Below are 21106 nucleotides of genomic sequence, written 5' to 3' on the forward strand. Positions count from 1 at the left end.
GGTCCTGGGGAATCGAGACTTGAACCGGTGTCCTTCGGCTTTATAGGCAAGCACTTAACCGCTAAGCCATCTCTCCAGCCCAGGATCCTGCTTTTTTAACCCAATCTGTAAACCTGTCTTTTGGTTGGGGCATTGAGGCTTTTGATTTATTAAGAGTTATTGTTTGAGTATAGTTTGTTTTTTCCAGGTTTCTCGTGTGTGTGTTTTGCTTTCTCTTCAGCATGGTGGATCTTTTCAGATATTTTCTGTAGAGCTGGTTTGTTATTCTGTTAGCCTGCTTTTGTTGTGGAATGTCCTTATTTCTCCGTCTGTTTGAGTTGATAGCTTTGCAGGACAGAGTAATCTTGGTTGACAGTTGTTATCTTTCCAAACTTGGACTACATCATTCCAAGCCCTTCTGGGCTTTTTAAAAAATATTTTATTTTTATTTATTTATTTGACAGAGAGAGAGAGAGAATGGGCACACCAAGGCCTCCAGCCACTGCAAATGATGTCCAGACATGTGTACCCCTTTGTGTAGCTGACTAACATGGGTCCTAGAGAGTTGAAACTGGATCCTTTGGCTTTGCAGGCAAATGCCTTAACAACTAAGCCATCCTCCAGCTTCCTTCTGGCTTTTAAAGTTTGCGTTGAGTAATCTACTGTTAATCCTGATGGACTTGCCTTTGTATGTGACTTGATTTTTCTAACTGCTTTCAGTATATTTTCTTTTTTGTCTTTTGTAGTTTAATTATAATATGACAATGAGAGGTTCTTCCCTGATTTTGTGTGTTTGGCATTCTACAGGCTTCCTGTCTGTGCATTGGTATCACTTTTCCTACTTGGGGGAAGTTTTCTTCTATGATTTTGTTGAAAATACCTGTTATGCCTTTGGAGTGAATTTCTTCTCCTCCTACTATGCCCTGAATTCTTATGTTTGAACTCTTCATAGTGTCCTGAATGTCTTGAAATTCCCATTCATACCTTCCTATTAGTTTGCCTTTCACTTTGTTGGACTGTATTAGATCTGCCACCTGGTCTTCTAGTTTAGATTTTCTGTCCTCTCCTTGATCCACTCTACTGGTGAGACTTTCTACAGAGTTTTCTGTTTGACTTTGTATTATCTTGATTTCTTGTGGTTCTTGTATTATAATGTATAGATTTTTGCATCTTGAGTTAATTTGATACTTGTGTTTTCTAATTATCTGCATTGTTCTTAGCCGGTTAAAACTGACTTTATATATCTTCAGTGTAGGAGTTTAAGGTGCCAGATATAGCTCTTATCCTCCAAGAAAAACAGCAGAAGTGACCCTAGGTGTTGAGTTTGCCTGCTATTCAAGTATTGTAGTAGACTGGGTAAAGTAAATTACTGGCAAATTCTAAAATTCAACTGAGCAATATACGCAGTCAAATTCAATCAAAACCAGACAGTATTTATACAAGCATGGGGATTAAACCAAACAGATAATCTAGTAAAACCAAAGTCCCTAAGGATGTGTGTTGCCCCACACCCTTAATCCTATCAACTAGGAGGTTAGATTTCTAGTCTGAAATGGGCTCCAAGTCACCCAGTCAGTCCCTGCCCCCAATAATGACAGAAAGAAAAGACATAGGCCCTAAAAGTCAGAAATCATCAAAGGCAACAGTAATCAACACTAAAATACAGCTTATTTGAGAAGGGTAAAGCCAACCAAGAGTATATCATTCAAATGTCATACGTAACCTTTCCTAACATGGAAAGGGAGATTAGCGCATCCAATGCAGGTTTATGTATCTGGCTTTGTATAAGTAGGCCCTGTTACCTTTTGGGATGGCTTCCAATCACATCAGTGCTAAATGCCCACCTAGATCTCTCTCTTTGCCGGGCAGCTGGAGGTGAATGAGTTCTCTGGATGTTCATGGCCAGGATGGTTCAGGGATGAGAAGCGTTGCAGGGTGCCTGGAGTTGAACCGGGCTGGTCCTATTTGTGCTCTTCTTCAGCAGCTGCTCAGCTGGTCTCTGCTGTTCTCCTTCACGTTTCTTGACTTTGTGAGGAGGCTGATGCAAGTGGAAAATCCCCTCACTTTGTTTCTGCTCCTGCCTTTCTACCACCAGCCAGGCAGTGGCTCAAATCCAGGCCACTAGTGCCTCAGCAGGATTCTGGCCAGTTTTCTCCTTTCTGGAAGATCTTGGTCTCTCCTGCTTTTCTGCTATGGTTGATAATAACTGATACACTTCACTTTTCAGTAGAAGAGTCTATTTTGTTGTGTTTCTGTTTATTTCCCTCCCTAGGCTGCTGTGGCGTGGCTGGTATGCCGCCATCTTACCCGAAAGTCACCCTCAGTGAATCTGCAAGGCTATTATTTTGTGTACTTTCCAAACTTAGCAACAGTGTAAATTGTCAAGCATAGGACCTACTATGTAGCCTATACTTGTATCATGATGAACAAATGAGCATTGTGATTTTGTTTTAGTAAGCTTGAAGAGGATTAAGTCATCCTGTGGACCTTCCATTTAGCATAGAGTTATGCAGATTAATAAAGATGATACACTGTAGCAACAGGAGGCTAAAAACCACATGATAGCTGGGTATGGTGGCTTACACCTAGAATCCAGCACACAGGAAGCAGAGGCAGGAGGATCCCTATGAATTTAAGGCCCACCTGGGCTAGAGTGAGACCTTGCTTCAAATAACAAAAAGGTAGTACAAGCATATGGAGTTTGTTTGCAGTGGCTGGAGGCCCTGGTGTGCCCATTCCCTCTCTCTCTTTCCCTCTCTATCAAATAAATATCTAACAATAAAATATTTTTTTAAAAAAGAATAACAAAATAGGGCTGGAGAGATGGCTTAGCAGTTAAGCACTTGCCTGTGAAGCCTAATGACCCCAGTTCGAGGCTCGATACCCCAGGATCCACATTAGCCAAATGCACAAGGGGGCGCACGCATCTGGAATTCTGTTGCAGTGACTGGAAGCCCTGGTGCGCCCATATTCTCCCTTTCCACCCCCCCATTGATCTCAAATAAATAAATAAAAATAGAAATAAAAAATAAAATGGTCTAGTTGGGGTCTGGAAAGGGGTGGATGAGAGGAGGGGTTGGGAGAAAAGTTAATCAAAATGAATGATGTTATGAATAAGCCATAAGAAAATCTTCTTCACTAGCTGGTAATATATATGTTAAAAAAGAGAGTTTGGGCAGCAGAAGTATCTTGTGAAGGTGGATAATATTGTATCCAGAAGCCACAGACTATTACTAGAAAAATTTCAATGCCAGGGATGAGATACTATATTCCAGTGAGTTGTTAGTCAGGAAAGGCCCTGATGCCCCCATAACATCACAGACTGTTGCCAAGGCTCTTGCTTGCCAACCAGAACTAGATGGTAAAGCCCTATTGCCGAAGATTCTATATGTTTGGACTATAAGACACTGGGAAATCAAGCTGGAGCTGAGCTGGAAGTCTGTGCCCTGTTGGCTGGTTGTCAAGTACTAGAAAGAGCTATGCAGCCTGTTCAGGGGGAAAACAACAGGGTTAACTAACAGTGGACCCTGCAAGCTTTATGACTTGCCACAGAACCTTTAATCCTGCCACTCGAGAGACAGAGGTAGAAGGATGGCCAGCCTGAGACTACATAGTGAATTCCAGATCAGCCTGGACTAGAGTGAAACCCTACCTCAAAAAAAATTTTAAAAAGTCCACAGCCAGGCCAAATACACCAACTGGTACCATGGTGGCATGTCTGTTATAGGGGATACCAGCTGCTCTCCAATTGGACTTCAGGCCTGTTCTGTGGGAGAGAATCCATTCCTGGTATTGAACAATCCTTATAGCTCTGGAATGAATTCCATTTGATTGTGATAATTGTGTGTGTCCTAGGACTCTGTACATGCTAAGCTAGTTTAGTTTGTAATATTTTGTTGAAAATTTTTTTTGTTGTTTTGTATTCCAAAGTAGGGTCTTGCTCCATTTTACTATGTAGTCTTAGGCTGGCTTCAAACTCACAGTGATCCTCCCAAGTGCTATAAAAAAGCCATGGTGTGCCGGGCGTGGTGGCACACACCTTTAATCCCAGCACTCCGGAGGCAGAGGTAGGAGGAGTGCTGTGAGTTCGAGGCCACCGTGAGACTCCATAGTGAATTCCAGGTCAGCCTGGGCTAGAGTGAGACCCTACCTTGAAAAAAAAAAAAGCTATGGTGTGCATGCACGCGCGCGTGCACACACACACAAATATAGACTTTTTTCTTTATTATTACTTTTTTTTTTTTTTTTTTTTTTTTTGGTTTTCTAAGATAGGGTCTCACTCTAGCTCAGGCTGACCTGGAATTCACTATGTATTCTCAGGGTGGCATCGGCGATCCTCCTACCTCTGCCTCCCGAGTGCTGGGATTAAAGGCATGCACCACCACGCCCGGCTATTATTACTTTTTTTGAAAGAGAGAGTGAGAGAGAATTGGCATGCCAGGGCCTCAACCTGAAATTGAATGCCAGATGCTTGCACTACCTAGTGGGCAAGTGTGGCCATGTACTTGCCTCACCTTTGTGCATCTGGCTAACGTGGGATGTGGAGAGTCAAACATAGATCCTTAGGCTTTGCTGGCAAGCGCCTTAACTGCTAATCCAGTTCTCCAGCCCTTTTGTTTTCTTTTTTTGAGGTAGGATCTTGCTCTAGCCCAGGTTAACTTAGTATTTACTATGTAGTCTCAAGCTGCCCTCAAACTCATAGTGATCTTCCTACCTCTGCCTCCTGAGTGCTAGAATTAAAGGTATGCCACCACCATGCCACTCAACTAATAAATAATTTTAAAAATATTTTTATTTGATAGAGAGGACAAGAGTGAGCATACCAAGTCCTCTAGCTACTGCAGAGGAATTCCAGATGCATGTGACACCTTGTGCATCTGGCTTACATGAGTACTGGGGAATTGAACTTGGGTCCTTAAGCTTGGTAGGCAATCACTTTAACTGCTAAATAAATTTTTTAGAGAGAAAGAGACTCTCAAAACAAGTGATTCAGACATGTTGGCACATTCCATTAATCCCAACACCGAAGAGGCCAAGATAGGCAGACTGCTGTAAATTTGAAGCTCACCTTGGCTACAAAGTGTGTTCCAGGTCAGCCTGGGCTAGAATGAGACCCTGCTTCAAAAAAAAAAAAAAAAAAATTAAGTAGAACACAGACACCTCAGTATTGTCCTCTTTGTCCTCTGACTTCCACACATGTTGTGTGGCAAGCACACTCAAATAAATTAAAATTTAAGTTGAGTGTAGTGGTACACACCTTTAATCCCGGCACTTGGGAGACAGAGGTAGAAGGATGGCCAGCCTGAGACTACATAGTGAATTCCAGATCAGCCTGGACTAGAGTGAAACCATACCTCAAAAAAAGTTTTTTAAAAGTCCACAAGACATATAGTTGCAGCATGTAATGGTACAGAATAAGCATTCCTATTCCCAAAGTTAGGAGTGGAGTGAATGGATCAAAGCCAGGACAAAACAACAGAGCAAGCCCCAAATCTGACAGCTCAGTGCCCATTATCTGGTGGCGCTCATGAAGAAATCTGGGCTCCAAAAGGCTTCAGCAGCTCTGCCCCTCCAGCTGTGCTACCTGCAGCATGTTGTGGTTTGAACTTACCCTGAGCACACAGCTTTTCTTGGCAGATGTCCTGTGTCCTAGCATCTGTCTCTAACATCCTGAGGTCTTTATTGCAAGTTAGGGTTCACCTTTATAGTTTCATGCAGTGGCCTCTCGGGACCTCCTTGCAGGTACTATGAACCTGCCTCACTCAGGAGGATTGCTGTGAGTTTGAGGCCACCCTCAGAATACATAGTGAATTCCAGGTCAGCCTGAGCTAGAGTGAGACCCTATCTCGAAAAGGCAAAAGTAGAAATGGGCCAGGTGTGGTGGCATACACCTTTAATCCCAGCACTTGGGAGGCAGAAATAGGAAGATTACTGTGAGTTCAAGACCACCCTGAGACTACCAAAAAAAAAAAAAAAAAAAAGCCCCTAGAAACTATATATTAAGGACCAAAAATGTATAGAAATTTAGTGCTCATTTTACCACAGTAAATCTTTTTTCTGGTTTTTTTAAGGTAGGGTCTCACTCCAGCCCAGGCTAACCTGGAATTCACTATGTAGTCTGAGGCTGGCCTTGAGCTCATAGCCCCTCTCACCTCTGCCTTCCTATTAAAGGCAGGTGCCACCATGCCTGGCTACCAGTCATTCTTAAACTTTTTTAGGTCACTATTTTGAGAAGCTAATGAAAATCATAGGGTCTTTCCTCAAATTCACTGTTGCAGTTTTTGTAACAGATTACCCCAAAACATAAGAGTGTCTTACAACAATGACATTTATTTTTAAAATATAATTTATTTGAGAGAGAGAAAGAATGGGCATGCCAGGGCCTCCAGCCACTGCAAACCACCTTCAGATGCATGTGCCCCCTTGTGCATCTGGCTTACATGGGTCCTGGAGAATGGAACCAGGATCCTTTGGCTTTGCAGGTAAACGCCTTAACTGCTAATCCATCTCTCCAGCCCCAGCAATGACATATATAACTTCCCAGCCTCAGTGGGTCAGGAATGCGGGAGCAGCTTGCCTACATGGTTCGACCTCAGGACTTCACGGTCACAGTCAAGCTGAAGCACTTGCTTTGCAGGTGTCTCACACATGTGGCTCCCATGTGTTGTTGGCTGGAGCCTCAGTTCTTCGCTGTACATTTCCTCGTGACCCAGCACCTGGCTTCCCCGGAGTCTGATGCTAGCCATGCTGCATGCTTGTGTTCTCATCTGCAAACCAGCACGGACACCATCACTTCTGCCACCTCCCACTGAGAGCTGGGGCCGGTCCATGACGTGGCATCAAAGGGCCTCTGGGGAGGGAGGATGGAAGAATTTCTGGACGTAATTTTTAAATCTGTGAGCACACTTTTGAATCGCCACATGCATAGTCCTCTGTTTGCATCAGTGTTCATAGCATTCTGTGGAGATGTCCACTTGTGCCTGGCTGGCGGGGTCGAGAATGGCAATTTTACTGAGTTGCTAACCTTTAAGTGGAAAAAGCAACATGCAGGAATATTACTCAGCAAAATTCCACCTCTGGGGCCTGGAGAGATGGCTTAGTGGTTAAACGCTTGCCTGTGAAGCCTAAGGACCCTGGTTCAAGGCTTGATTTCCCAGGACCCATGTTAGCCAGATGCACAAGGGGGCGCACGCGTCTGGAGTTTATTTGCAGTGGCTGGAAGCCCTGGCGCGCCCATTCTCTCTCTCTCTGTCACTCAAATAAATAAATAAAAATGAACAAAAATGAATTAAGAAAAATTCCACCTCTGTAGTTTGAGTGCACATGAAGCAGGCATACTTGCCACTCACAGGTGCAAACGTAGGCAGTGGGGCTGAAGAGATGGTTTAGTGGTTAAGGTTCTTGCCTGCATAGTCTAAGGATCCAGGTTCTGTTGCAGGACACACAGAAGTCAGATGCACAAGGTGGCACATGGATCTGGAGTTTATGTTGGCTACAGGCCCTGGTGTGCCCATTCTCTTTCTCTCAAATAAATAAAAATAAAGTTTTTCTTTTAAACTTAGGTAATAAAAGCATGAACCAGCTTGGCTACACAGTGAGACCTTGTTTCAAAAACCAAAGTAGGGCTGGAGGGATGGCTTAGCAGTTAAGGCATTTGCCTTCAAAGCCAAAGTACCCCAGTTCTATTCCCCAGGACCCATGTTAGCCAGGTGCACAAGGGGGCACATGCGTCTGGAGTTAGTTTGCAGTGGCTGGAGACCCTGGCACGCCCATTTTCTCCTCCCCCCCCCCCCCCGCTTCTCTGTCAAATAAATAAATAAAAATAAAATATTTTTTAAAACCAAAGTAGCCGGACATGGTGGCACATACCTTTAATGCCAGCACTTGGGAGGATCACTGAGTTCAAGGCCACCTGAGACTACATAGTGAATTCCAGCTCAGCCTGGGCTAGAGGGAGACCCTACTTTAAAAAAAAAAAAAAAAACAAAAAACACCAATCAGGACGAGAAAGCGTGCCGAGTCAATGAAGTGCTTGCCGTGCTAGTGTGAAGAAGTGTGAGGTACCAAGTTCAGATCTCCAGAACCCACATAAATGCAAGGTGGGTATGGCAGCCACCTCTGAGGGAGCAGGAACAAGGAGTATCCTGGGCAAGCTGGCTAGCTAGACAAGGGGAATCAGTGAGCTCTGGGCTCAATTGAGAGACCCTGCCTTAGTAATGGAAAGAGGAGAGAAATTGAGAAAGACACAAGACATTAAACTCTTCCTTCATATGTACACACATAAGCATGCAAAATAAATAATAAACCAAATCTGGCCATGGTGAAATAAGATTATGTCTCAAAACAGAAAAACAGGATGAACTGGGGCTGAAGAGATGGCTCAGCAGGTAAGGTGCTTGTCTGCAAAGCCTAAGGACCTGTGTTCAGCTCCCCGGTGCCCATGTAAAGCCAGATGAGCAGTGGCATATGCATTTGGAGCTCACTAGTTTTCAGCTTGACTGCTCAAGAGGGAGCCCCAGAAATTTACCTGTCTCTGCCTACCCCCCTCAGCACTGGAGCTTCAGACATGTGTGGCCACACATAGCATTTTTTTTGTTGTTGGTTTGTTTTTCGAGGTAGAGTCTCCCTCTAGTCCAAGCTGATCTGGAATTCACTAGAAGTATTAGGCTGGCCTCAAACTCACAGGGATCCTTCTACCTCGGCGTTCTGAGTACTGGGATTAAAGGAATACGTCACCATGCCTCATTCATCCACAGCTTTTTACATGGGTACTGGAAACCAAACTCGTGTCCTCATGCTTGCCCAGAAGTCACTCTTACTCACTGAGCAAACTCCCCAGCCCTGGGTTTATGGCTTTATTTGATGAGAATGCGCTGTTATCCAGGTATTAGGGAAACTGTATATAATGTATACGTATAAGAAGTCTACAGTCCTGGTGGCAACATTTTTTCATGTCAGAAACTGAGGACTCTTGTAGTAGTGTATGACATCCTTCTCCAGACAGAAGATACCAAAAGTACCGGGCGTGGTGGCGCACACCTTTGATCCCAGCACTCGGGAGGCAGAGGTAGGAGGATCGCCGTGAGTTCAAGGCCACCCTGAGACTACATAGTGAATTCCAGGTCAGCCTGGACTAGATGAAACCCTACTGCAAAGACAAAGAAAAGAAGAAGAACATTCCAAAAGTGGCAAAGACGTCTCCATATTTTTTTTTGTTTGTCTTTCTTGTCTGTTTTTTTTTTTTTTTTAAGATAGGATCTCTCTCTAGCCCAGGCTGACCTGGAATTCACTATGTAGTCTCATGCTGGCCTCGAACTGACAGTGATCCTCCTACCTCTGCCTCCCAAGTGCTGGGACCAAAGGTGTGTGCCACTACACCAGGCTCATCTTACTACTACAGTCACTAAGTAGCCAAAAAGTCAACATCACCCATAGCATGTCCCAGCCTTTGTCATGACCTAGTGTGTGGGAGCAGTGATGAAGTTCATCTCTGCTCTGAGACTCCAAGACCCCACATTCCCCCTGAAGGAAGGGTGAGATGCATGCCTTCCAAAACAGGAGTCATCTGTCACTCTTAAGATGCTCTGTCTCATTGCCGATGGTGAGGGCAAAGGAAATGGAATCAGACAGTTGTAGTCAACAGGTTGACATTGCAAAGATATTGACTAGGCCTCCAATGTATTCCACCATTTTTTGTTTGCTTGTTTGTTTAGCCCAGGCTGACCTGAGATTGATCCCCAGCACCCATGTATAAAGTCAGATGTGACCACGCTCCCCAATTCTGAGCTGAGCAGAGAGGAGAATCAATGGGGCTTACTGGTCAACCAGTCTGACTGAAAAACCAGCATCCCTGTGTTCAGTGAGAGACTCCATCTCAAAGAATCAATGTGGTAAAGCAGTAGAGAAGGCCGCCCAATGTTCTCTAACTTCTGCATGCGTGCACACGGGACATGTGCATCTGCACACATGTGCAAACACTAGCGATACATAGACCACAGATGGCACACACAAATTGCTTTCTGTCTCAAGTGTGAGAATCCCAAAACATGTCAACTCTGCATGTCAACTCCAAGAAGTGAGAAATATGCCATCATTGTGATGTTTGTGGCTATTGATACACATCATAACCCCTGGAAATTCATTATGACAAACCCATCTGAGAATGGCATAGGAAAAAAATAGAAAGGACAAAAACAAGGAAAATAGAGCCAGGCATGGTGGTGCACCCCTTTAATCCCAGTATGTGGGAGGCAGAGGTAGGAGAATCTATGTGAATTTGAGGCCAGCCTGGGACAACTGAGAGTTCAGGTCAACCTGGCCTAGAATGAGAACCTACCTCAAAAGAAAGGAAGGAAGAAAAAAAGAAGGAAGGAAGGAAAGAAAGAAAGAAAAAGAAAAATAGCTCGGTACCCAGAAGTCCTTTACATGCTGGGGAAGAAGAGGACACTTTGGGGAGTCAGAAATAAGGAGGCTTATAGGTGCACAGTGGGTGGAAAAGAAAAAGATGAGAGCTTTGTTGACTCACCTGACAAGTTGTTGCCAAAGCAAAAAGACTGCATGGGGCTGGAGAGATGGCTTAGTGGTTAAGTGCTTGCCTGTGAAGCCTAAGGACCCCAGTTCAAGGCTTGATTCCCCAGGACCCACATAAAACAGATGCACAAAGGGGCACATGTGTCTTGAGTTCGTTTGCAGTTGCTGGAGGCCCTGGCGTGCCCATTCTCTCTCTCTCTCTCTCTCTCTCTCTCTCTCTCTCTCTCTCTTTTTCTCTGTCACTCTCAGATAAATAAATTAAAAAAAAAAAAGACCACATGTAAAAGCTATTGGCCCTCTTGTTCTGGCTAACGTGCTTTCTCTTTTGGTATGTGTGTGTGTGTATTCACATAGGTGTGGGCACACTGTGGGAGTATGGGCATGTGTGGGGGCCAGAGATTAATGTCAGGTGAATTCCTTCAATCACTTTTCACCTTATCTTTTTTAAAGATACGTTGCAAGCAGAGAGGGAATAAGCATGCCAGGTCTACTACTGCAAATGAACACCAGACATGCGCCACGTTGTGTCCTTGGCTTTATGTGGGTGCTGGGGAATTGAACCTGGGTCGTTAGGCTTTGCAGGCAAGCCATCTCTCCAGCCCCACCTTATTTTTTGAGACAGTGTCTGTCGCCAAACCTAGGGCTCACTGATTAAGCTCGTCTAGCTAGCCAGTGAGGCCCAGGGATCCACTATTCCTGCCTCTAGAGTGCGGGTGTACAGTCATCTGCCTACCTGTTCAGCATTTTATGTGTGTACTCAGGATCTAAACTCGTATCTCCACGCTTACACAGCAAGCCCTTTAACCACAGAGACATTTCCCCAGCCCCTGAAGTTCTCTTTATTGAGTAAATTAGAGAACAAATTAAAAAATCAAGGCAGCATATCCTAAGATTTTCTCACAGCGCAAGAAAGCTCAGCGGGATGCCTTCTTCATGGTTTGCAGTGTGAGAGCAGGGCATCGGGTTCCACCCATCCCACATGCTTTGAAGAAGATGAATGATGCAGACATTTTTCTTCTTTTTTTTAATTTTTAAATTTTTATTAACATTTTCCATGATTATAAAAAAAATTCCATGGTAATTCCCTCCCCCCCCCCCCACTTTCCCCTTTGAAATTCTATTCTCCATCATATTACCTCCCCATTTCAATCATTGTACTTACATATATACAATATCAACCTATTAAGTACCCTCCTCCCTTCCTTTCTCTTCCCTTTATATCTCCTTTTTAACTTACTGGCCTCTGCTACTAAGTATTTTCCTTCTCACCAGAAGCCCAATCATCTGTAGCTAGGATCCACATATGAGAGAGAACATGTGACACTTGGCTTTCTGGGCCTGGGTTACCTCACTTAGTATAATCCTTTCCAGGTCCATCCATTTTTCTGCAAATTTCATAACTTCATTTTTCTTTACCGCTGAGTAGAACTCCATTGTATAAATGTGCCACATCTTCATTATCCACTCATCAGTTGAGGGACATCTAGGCTGGTTCCATTTCCCAGCTATTATAAATTGAGCAGCAATAAACATGATTGAGCACGTACTTCTAAGGAAATAAGATGAGTCCTTAGGATATATGCTTAGGAGTGCTATAGCTGGGTCATATGGTAGATCAATCTTTAGCTGTTTTAGGAACCTCCACACTGATTTCCACAATGGCTGGACCAGATTGCATTCCCACCAGCAGTGTAGAAGGGTTCCTCTTTTTCCACATCCCCACCAACATTTATGATCATTTGTTTTCATGATGGTGGCCAATCTGACAGGAGTGAGATGGACTCTCAATGTAGTTTTAATCTGCATTTCCCTGAGGACTAGTGATGTAGAACATTTTTTTAGATGCTTATATGCCATTTATATTTCTTCCTTTGAGAATGCTCTATTTAGCTCCATAGCCCTTTTTTTTTTTTTTTTTTTTTTTTTTTTTGTGGTTTTTCGAGGTAGGGTCTCACTCTGGCCCAGGCTGACCTGGAATTCACTATGGAGTCTCAGGGTGGCCTCGAACTCACGGCAATCCTCCTACCTCTGCCTCCCGAGTGCTGGGATTAAAGGCGTGCGCCACCACGCCCGGCCATAGCCCATTTTTTGATTGGCTTGTTTGATTCCTTATTATTTAACTTTTTTTAAATATTTTTTTAAATTTTATTTATTTATTTATTTATTTGAGAGCAACAGACACAGAGAGAAAGACAGATAGAGGGACAGAGAGAGCATGGGCACACCAGGGCTTCCAGCCTCTGCAAACGAACTCCAGACGCGTGCGCCCCCTTGTGCACCTGGCTAACGTGGGACCTGGGGAACCAAGCCTCAAACTGGGGTCCTTAGGCTTCACAGGCAAGCACTTAACCTCTAAGCCATCTCTCAAACCCTTATTTAACTTTTTGAGTTCTTTGTATATCCTAGATATTAATCCTCTATCAGATATATAGCTGACGAAGATTTTTTCCCATTCTGTAGGTTGCCTCTTTGCTTTTTTCACTGTGTCCTTTGCAGTGCAAAATCTTTGTAATTTCATGAGGTGATTAATCTGTGGTTTTATTGCCTGAGCAATTGGGGTTGTATTCAGAAAGTCTTTGCCAAGACCAATATGTTGAAGGGTTTCCCCTACTTTTTCCTCTAGCAGTTTCAGAGTTTCAGGTCTGATGTTAAGGTGATTAATCCATTTGGACTTAATTCTTGTGCATGGCGAGAGAGAAGAATCTATTTTCATCCTTCTGCAGATATATATCCAGTTTTCCCAACACCATTTGCTGAAGAGGCTGTCTCTTCTCCAATGAGTATTTTTGGCATTTTTATCGAATATCAGGTGGCTATAGCTACCTGGGCTTACATCTGAGTCCTCTATTCTGTTCCACTGATCTACATGTCTGTTTTTGTGCCAGTACCACACTGTTTTTGTTACTATGGCTCTGTAGCATAGGTTAAAATCAGGTATGGTGATACCACCAGCCTCATTTTTGTTGCTCAGTATTATTTTAGATATTCGAGGTTTTTTGTGATTCCAAATGAATTTTTGGATTTTTTTTCTCGTTTCCATGAAGAATGCCTTTGGAATTTTTATAGGGATTGCATTAAATGTGTAGATTGCTTTTGGTAAGAATGCCATTTTCACAATATTGATTCTTCCAATCCAGGAACAAGGGGTGTTTCTCCACTTTCTAGTGTCTTCTGCAATTTCTCGCATGAGTGTTTTAAAGTTCTCATTGTAGAGATTCTTTACTTCCTTCATTAGGTTTATTCCAAGGTACTTTATTTTTTGGATGTAATTGTGAATGGAAGTGATTCTCTGAGTTCATCCTCTGTGTGTTTTTTGTTAGCATATATGAAGGCTACTGATTTCTGTGTATTTATTTTGTATCCTGCTACATGAGTGTAGGTTTTGATCAGCTCTAACAGTTTGCTAGTAGAGACTTTAGGGTCCTTTATGTAATGATAACTTGATCTCTTCCTTTCCAATTTGTATTCCTTTTATGTGTGTCTCTTGCCTTATTGCTATGGCTAAGACTTCCAAAACTATATTAAATAAAAGTGGGGACAGTGGACACCCTTGTCTTGTTCCTGATTTTAGTGGAAAAGCTTCTAGTATTTCCCCATTTAGTAATATGTTGGCAGTAGGCTTGGCATAAATAGCTTTCATTATATTGAGATATGTTCCTTCTATTCCCAGTCTCTGTAGGAGTTTCATCATGAATGGATGTTGGATTTTGTCAAATGCTTTCTCTGCGTCTAATGAGATGATCATGTGATTTTTGTCCTTCAACCCGTTTATATAATGCATTACATTTATAGATTTGCATATATTGAACCATCCCTGCATCTCTGGGATAAAGCGTACTTGGTCAGGGTGAATGATCTTTTTTATATACTCTTGTATTCTGTTTGCCAATATTTTGTTGAGAATTTTTGCATCTATGTTGATGCAGGAGCTCGGAAGGCAGAGGTAGGAGAATTGCCATGAGTTCAAGGCCACTGTGAGACTACATAGTGAATTCCAGGTCAGCCTGAGCTAGAGTGGATACCCCACCTTGGGCGGGGGGAGAGGGACAAGAAGAGAAGCTTATCATGAGCTGCTTGGAAAAGGTCTCTAGGAAATATGTCTGGAAAAAAAAAACAAAAACTTGTCAAAGAGATTCTTGTCCAAGCAGGACACTGATAACATGCTTAAAGGAAGCAAAGCAAGGCACTTCCAGTGGTGAGGAAGGTGAACATGAGGCTATTGATTTAGTATATTCAGAGACTACCATGGAAGATGACATGGTTATTGAAGCCATTTAAAAGAAGGAGGCAACCTAGGTCAGTGGTGTAATACCACCGACATGTCTCCACCTCCAGTGGGAAGTGCAGCACGTCTGCTCCAAACCACAAAGGCTCAACATCATGCTTAATACCGTGAGTGGTCTGTAATTACATCCGATAAGTTCACACACCCCAGGGAACAGATGGAGTCTGCTTATTTATGGCATGCTTCTTTTGGAGAAACTATTTATGGACACATTTGGATCACATTTATGCAGTTACAAAAATAACCATTTGATTTTGGTCATTCTTCAGATGTTGTTAAAGTAATTGGCTCCTGGGCTGGAGAGATGGCTTGGCGGTTAAGTGCTTGCCTGTGAAGCCTAAGGACCCCGGTTCGAGGTTTGGTTCCCCAGGTCCCACGTTAGTCAGATGCACAAGGGGGCGCACGCGTCTGGAGTTCGTTTGCAGAGGCTGGAAGCCCTGGCGCGCCCATTCTCTCTCTCTCCCTCTATCTGTCTTTCTCTCTGTGTCTGTCGCTCTCAAATAAATACATTAAAAAAAAATTAAAAAAAAAAAAAGTAATTGGCTCCTTTTTAAAATGTTGCACCAAGGCCAGGCATGGTGACACACACGCCTTTAATCCCAGCATTTGGGAGGCGGAGGTAGGTGGATTGCTGTGAGTTTGAGTCCGGCCTGGGACTACAGAATGAATTCCGATAATCCTGGGCTAGAGTGAGACCCTACCTTTAAAAAGAAACAAAAATAAATAATAAAGAACGGGGGGGGGGGTAGTAGCTTAGCAATAGAGTATTTTCTTAGCATACTGAAGGCCCTGGATCCAGTTGAGAAACCACCATGCCCAGCAACCTATAAAGCAAAGAACAGCAGCATGATTAGCATTGGCAATGGCTAAAGAATATTTTTTTATTTTTTTTTAAATTTTTTTTTGTCCATTTTTTATTTATTTATTATTTGAGAGCGACAGACACAGAGAGAAAGACAGATAGAGAGGGAGAGAGAGAATGGGCGCGCCAGGGCTTCCAGCCTCTGCAAAGGAACTCCAGACGCATGCGCCCCCTTGTGCATCTGGCTAACGTGGGACCTGGGGAACTGAGCCTCGAACCGGGGTCCTTAGGCTTCACAGGCAAGCGCTTAACCACTAAGCCATCTCTCCAGCCCCTAAAGAATATTTAATAGTGCTCTAACGGCGCTTATTTCTGCTCCAGTGCCCCTGTCCCGAGGGGAGGTGAATCCCTTTAATCTGGCATGAGATCCACGTCAGCCTGGGCTAACAGACCTTACCTAAAATCAAAAAGAAAAAGCTAGCCGGGCGTGGTGGCGCACGCCTTTAATCCCAGCACTCGGGAGGCAGAGGTAGGAGGATTGCCGTGAGTTCAAGGCCACCCTAGACTCCATAGTGAATTCCAGGTCAGCCTGGGCTAGAGTGAAATCCTACCTTGAAAAACCAAAAAAAAAAGAAAAGGTGCAAGGACCCAGAGTGTATTAGTACTGAACGGAAGTCTTCAGCAGACTGTAAGCACACACGGCTGTAATGACCTTAGTCATTAAGAAATACCGCACTTTTGGGCTGGAGGGGATGGCTTAGCAATTAAGGTGTTTGCCTGTGAAGCCAAAAGACCCAGGTTCGATTCCCCAGGACCCAGGTAAGCCAGAGGCACAAGGGACACATGTGTCTGGAGTTTGTTTGTAGTGGCTAGAGGCCTTGGTGTGCCTGTTCTCTCTGTGTGTCTCTCTTCTCTCTTTCTCTCTCTCTCCTCTCTCTGCTTGCAAATAAATAAATAAAATTTTTAAAAATACAGTACTTTCAGGGGTGGGGAGGTGGCTCAGTAGATAAAGCACTTACCAGGCAAGCATAATCACCAAAGTTCAGATCCCTAGCACCCGCAGGAGTGCTGGTGCGTGTGGTGACCTGCCTGTAAGCTCAGCTCTTGGGAGGTAGAAACGGAATACGTAGGTCAAACTGGGTATCTGAATTAGCTGAATCAGTGAGCTCAAGGTTCAAGTGACAGAACCTGTCTCACTGAATTAAGAGAGCAATCGAGTGTGTCTGATGTCAACCTTTGGACTTTGGCCTCCACGTGCACACACGTGGGTATGCACCACAGAGCTCTGCACCCACCCAACGCGTATGCATACACACTACACACGTGCAGTAAGTTAATAGGAAATGTAGGACCTATAAAGTTTTGGGCTGGGGGGGGAGGGGTTGGTGGTTGTTACTTTCTTTTTTTCTTGGTTTCTCAAGGTAAGGTCTCACCCTAGTTCAGGCTGACCTGAACTCCCAGAGATCCTCCTACCTCTGCCTCCCAAGTGCTGGGATTAAAGGCATGCACCACCACACCGAGCAACCTATAAAGTTTTATCTCTAGTTCCCTGAAATTGGTATCTGGTCCTTTTCTTTTCTCCCCCCACCCCCCAGGTAGGGTTTCAGTCTAGCCCAGGCTGACCTGTGACCTGGAATTCACTCTGTAGTCTCAAGGTGGCCTTGAACTCATGGCAGTCCTTCCTCTGCCTCCCCAGTGCTAGGATCTTTTTTGTCCACTGAGATAGACTGATAGTCAAATGATAGTGCGATGTTAAACCTAGGAAGGAAAAATGACCTGTGTGCTCTATAATTAAAATTAATATATATATATAATTTATATATATAATATATTAAATATAATAAATATAATATATTAAAATTAATATATATAATATATTTATATATTTAAGAGAGGAAGTGGGAGGGAGAGAAGGGGCGCACCAGGGTATCCAGCCACTGCAAATGAACTCCAGATGCATGTACCGTCTTGTGCATCTGGTTTATGTGGGTCCTGGGGAATCGACCATAGGTCTTTAGGCTTCACAAGCAAATGTCTTAGCTGCTAAGCCATCTTTCCAGCCCATGTTCTATAATTTTGAGAGCAAGTTTTACAACTTGGAATTGTGATTTTTCAGTTTGGGTACACTTGTCTCAAATTGTAGTCTTTGTAGTCATGTGTGTTGCATGTTGGATGAGCTAGGGAAATTTTTATAACAGATAAGTATTTTATGTGTGTATAGTACTTGTGTTATACTGAGAGAAAAGCTTTGATGTGTAATTAAACAGTAAACTATAATATTTGGAAGAAACCAGGAAAGATGTGTCTTAATCTCCAGCTACAATAGCAGTTTTCAGTTTGTGCCCTTAAAATTATAATCTCAAAATGTGTGTATAAGGCTGGAGGGATGGTATAGTGGTTAAGGCGCTTGCCTGCAAAGCCAAAAGGACCCAGTTCAATTCCCCAGGACCCATTTCAGCAGTATACACAAGGGGGCGCATGCATCTGGAGTTCGTTTGCAGTGGCTGGAGGCCCTGGCGTGCCCATTCTCTTTCCCTCCCTCCCTCTCCCTCATTCTGTCAAATAATTAAATAAATAAAAATAAAATATTTTTTAAAATGTTTGTAAATGCTGTACCTTATATTCCCTGTATTCCCCTCTGTAATATTATGTTGTTTTCTTAGTTTCTTTGAGACAGGGTCTTATGTAGCTCAAGCTGGCCTTAAATTTGCTACATGGACAAGAATGACCTTGAACTTCTCATCCTCCTGCCTCCAATTTGAGTGCTGGAATTACCTTCTTGTACTACCACTACTGGCTTGACCGGGGATAGAACTCTAGGCTCTGTGTGTGGTAGGCAAGCACTTTGCCAACAGAGCCCCATCCCTAACATACATGGGTTATTTTTCTAATGCCTTTTACATTTGGATACATCACATGGGCTTTGTATTTTTGTTACTATCAGCCAAAATAAGTGTTACTATGTTCTAAGCTTGATCTCTTCCCCCACCCCTGCTCCAAATGTCTTATGTAAAGAGGAAAAAAAGAGAGAGAGAGAGAGAGGCTGGAGAGATGGCTCAGGGGTTAAAGGTACTTACCTATAAATCCTGATGGCCCTGAGGCTTGATTCCCCAGAATCTACATAAAGTCAGACTCCCAAAGTGACACATATACCTGAATTCCTTTACAGCAACAACAGGCCCTCACATGCTCATTTTCACATTCTCTCTCTTCTTTCTGTCATTCCCAATAAATAAAAAGAAAAGAAAAAGAAGGAAAAGTTGAGGCTGGGAAGATAGCTGAAGTGCCTAGTGCCCAATTGAAAACTGGGCATGGTAGCTCCCACTTGCAATCCTAGTTCTGGGGACAGCAGGATCCCTGAGGTTTGCTGGCTAGCTAGACTAGCCAATTCAGAGAGCTCAGTGTCAGTAAGAGGCCCTTTCTCAAGAAATAAAGTGGTGGGGGATTGCTGAGAGATGGTTCAGCACGTTGGCCCGAGTTCAATTCCCCAGCCACCCACGTAAAACCAGAACAAAAAGTGGAGCAAAGCCAGGCACGGTGGCACATGCGTTTAGTCCCAGCACTAGGGAGGCAGAGGTAGGAGGATCGCCATGAGTTCGAGGCCATCCTGAGACTACATAGTGAATTCCAGGTCAGTCTGAGCCAGAGTGAGACCCTACCTTGAAAAAAAAAAAAAAAGAAGAAGAAGACAGTGGAACAAGGTTTGATTCTCCCGGTTCCATGTAAGCCAGATGCACATGGTGGCACATGTATCTGGAGTTTGCAATGGCTAGAGGCCCTGGCATGCCCATTCTCTATCTCTCTCTTTCTCTCTCCCCCTCTCTCTGTCTCTAATAAACAAATAAATTAAAATAAATCTTTTTTATAAAATGGAGCAAGTGTCTGCCAAGTGTTCATTTGCAGCGGCAAAAGGCCCTGGTGCCCCCTACACACACATGCACGCACGCATGCAAATAAATAAATATGGTAGGGTCTCATTCTGGTCCAGACTGACCTAGAATTAAATTTGTAGTCTCAGGGCGGCCTCGAACTCACTGTGATCCTCCTACCTCTACCTCCTAAGTGCTGGGATTAAAGACTTGCACCACCACGCCCGGCAATCAATAAAATTTAACAACAAAAGTGGGGCTGTAGAGATGACTCAGGGGCTAAGGCATTTGCCTGCAAAATCAAAGGACCCAGGTTCGACTCCCCAGTATCCACATAAAGCCAGATGCACAAAAGTTGCACATGCGTCTGGAGTTCATTTGCAGTGGCTAGAGGCCCTGGCACATCCAGTCCCTCTCTATCTGCCCCTCTCTCTCTCTCCAATAAATAAATAAATAAATAAATAAATAAAGTTGCTGGCATATGGCTGAGAGCACTTGCTTAGCTTGTGTGAGGGGCTGGGCATGGTGGCGGACACCTTTAACCCCAGCACTCGGGAGGCAGAGGTAGGAGGATCACCGTGAGTTCAAGGCCACCCTGAGACTCCATAGTGAATTCCAGGTCAGCCTGGGCTAAAGTGAAACCCTACCTCAAAAAACAAAAAAATCAAACAAACAAAAACAGCTTGAAGTGCAGAGTAAATAGACCTTTAACTATTGGGAACTGCAGTTTACTGCGAGTAAAACAAGCAAAAATTAAAAATAAGGTGGTTAGGGCTGGAGAGATGGCTTAGAGGTTAAGAGTTGGCCTGTAAAGCCAAAGGATCCCAGTTCTACTCTCCAGGACCCACGTCAGCCAGATGCACAAGGTGGCGCATGCGTCTGGAGTTCGTTTACAGTGGCTGGAGGCCCTGGTGTGCTCATTCTCTCCCTCCCCCCCCCAAATAAATAAATAAATAAATATAAGGTTTTTTTTAAAGGTGGCTACATAGTCCAGGCCCTGTGTCTGAGCACATTGCCTGTCTGCCACCTTTGATCTGCACTTGGGCCGTTTCCTCCTTGAGTTTGGGGACTTTGGGTCCTAGACTCTGGCCTGTGCCACGGCTTCAGGGATAGAAGGATGTTCAGGAAGCGGGAAATGATGGAAACTTAAACTTTTCTAGAATTTCCTGGGAAAATTTGCTGCAGTGGGATCAGGAGAGGACACTATATCCCAGGATCAAGACAGGAGCCTCTCAAGTGCTCCGCATAGGTGGCCGTTCTGCCAGGCACCTCAAGTATCATTGGATCTGCTGAGTCACGTGAGCATGCGGCAGGGAAACCTGCACAGCAGCCTGGAATGTGGCAGAGCCTTCGTCTGATCTGGACCACACCTAACAGTAGCAGCTTTTCTGGCCACCCAGCGATGGGCTGGAGTAACAAATACAAGTGAGAAACGCTTGTTTCCAAAAGTCCAAAGGGCCCTCTAGTCATTGTTCCTTTGGCTTAGCTGCTCCTCAGACTCCTGAACGCTGGAAACCCAGCTGGGCGACACCACATCCAGTTTCCCTTTTCCTGACGTACACTTTGATGCTGCCTGGCAGGCAGTGGCCATCGGCGTCCTGATAAACCAGGCCAGGGGCAGAGTGCAGAAGGTTCTGTACT

Source organism: Jaculus jaculus, chromosome 1 (assembly GCF_020740685.1).
Source record: "Jaculus jaculus isolate mJacJac1 chromosome 1, mJacJac1.mat.Y.cur, whole genome shotgun sequence".
In the NCBI taxonomy this organism is placed as follows: domain Eukaryota; kingdom Metazoa; phylum Chordata; class Mammalia; order Rodentia; family Dipodidae; genus Jaculus; species Jaculus jaculus.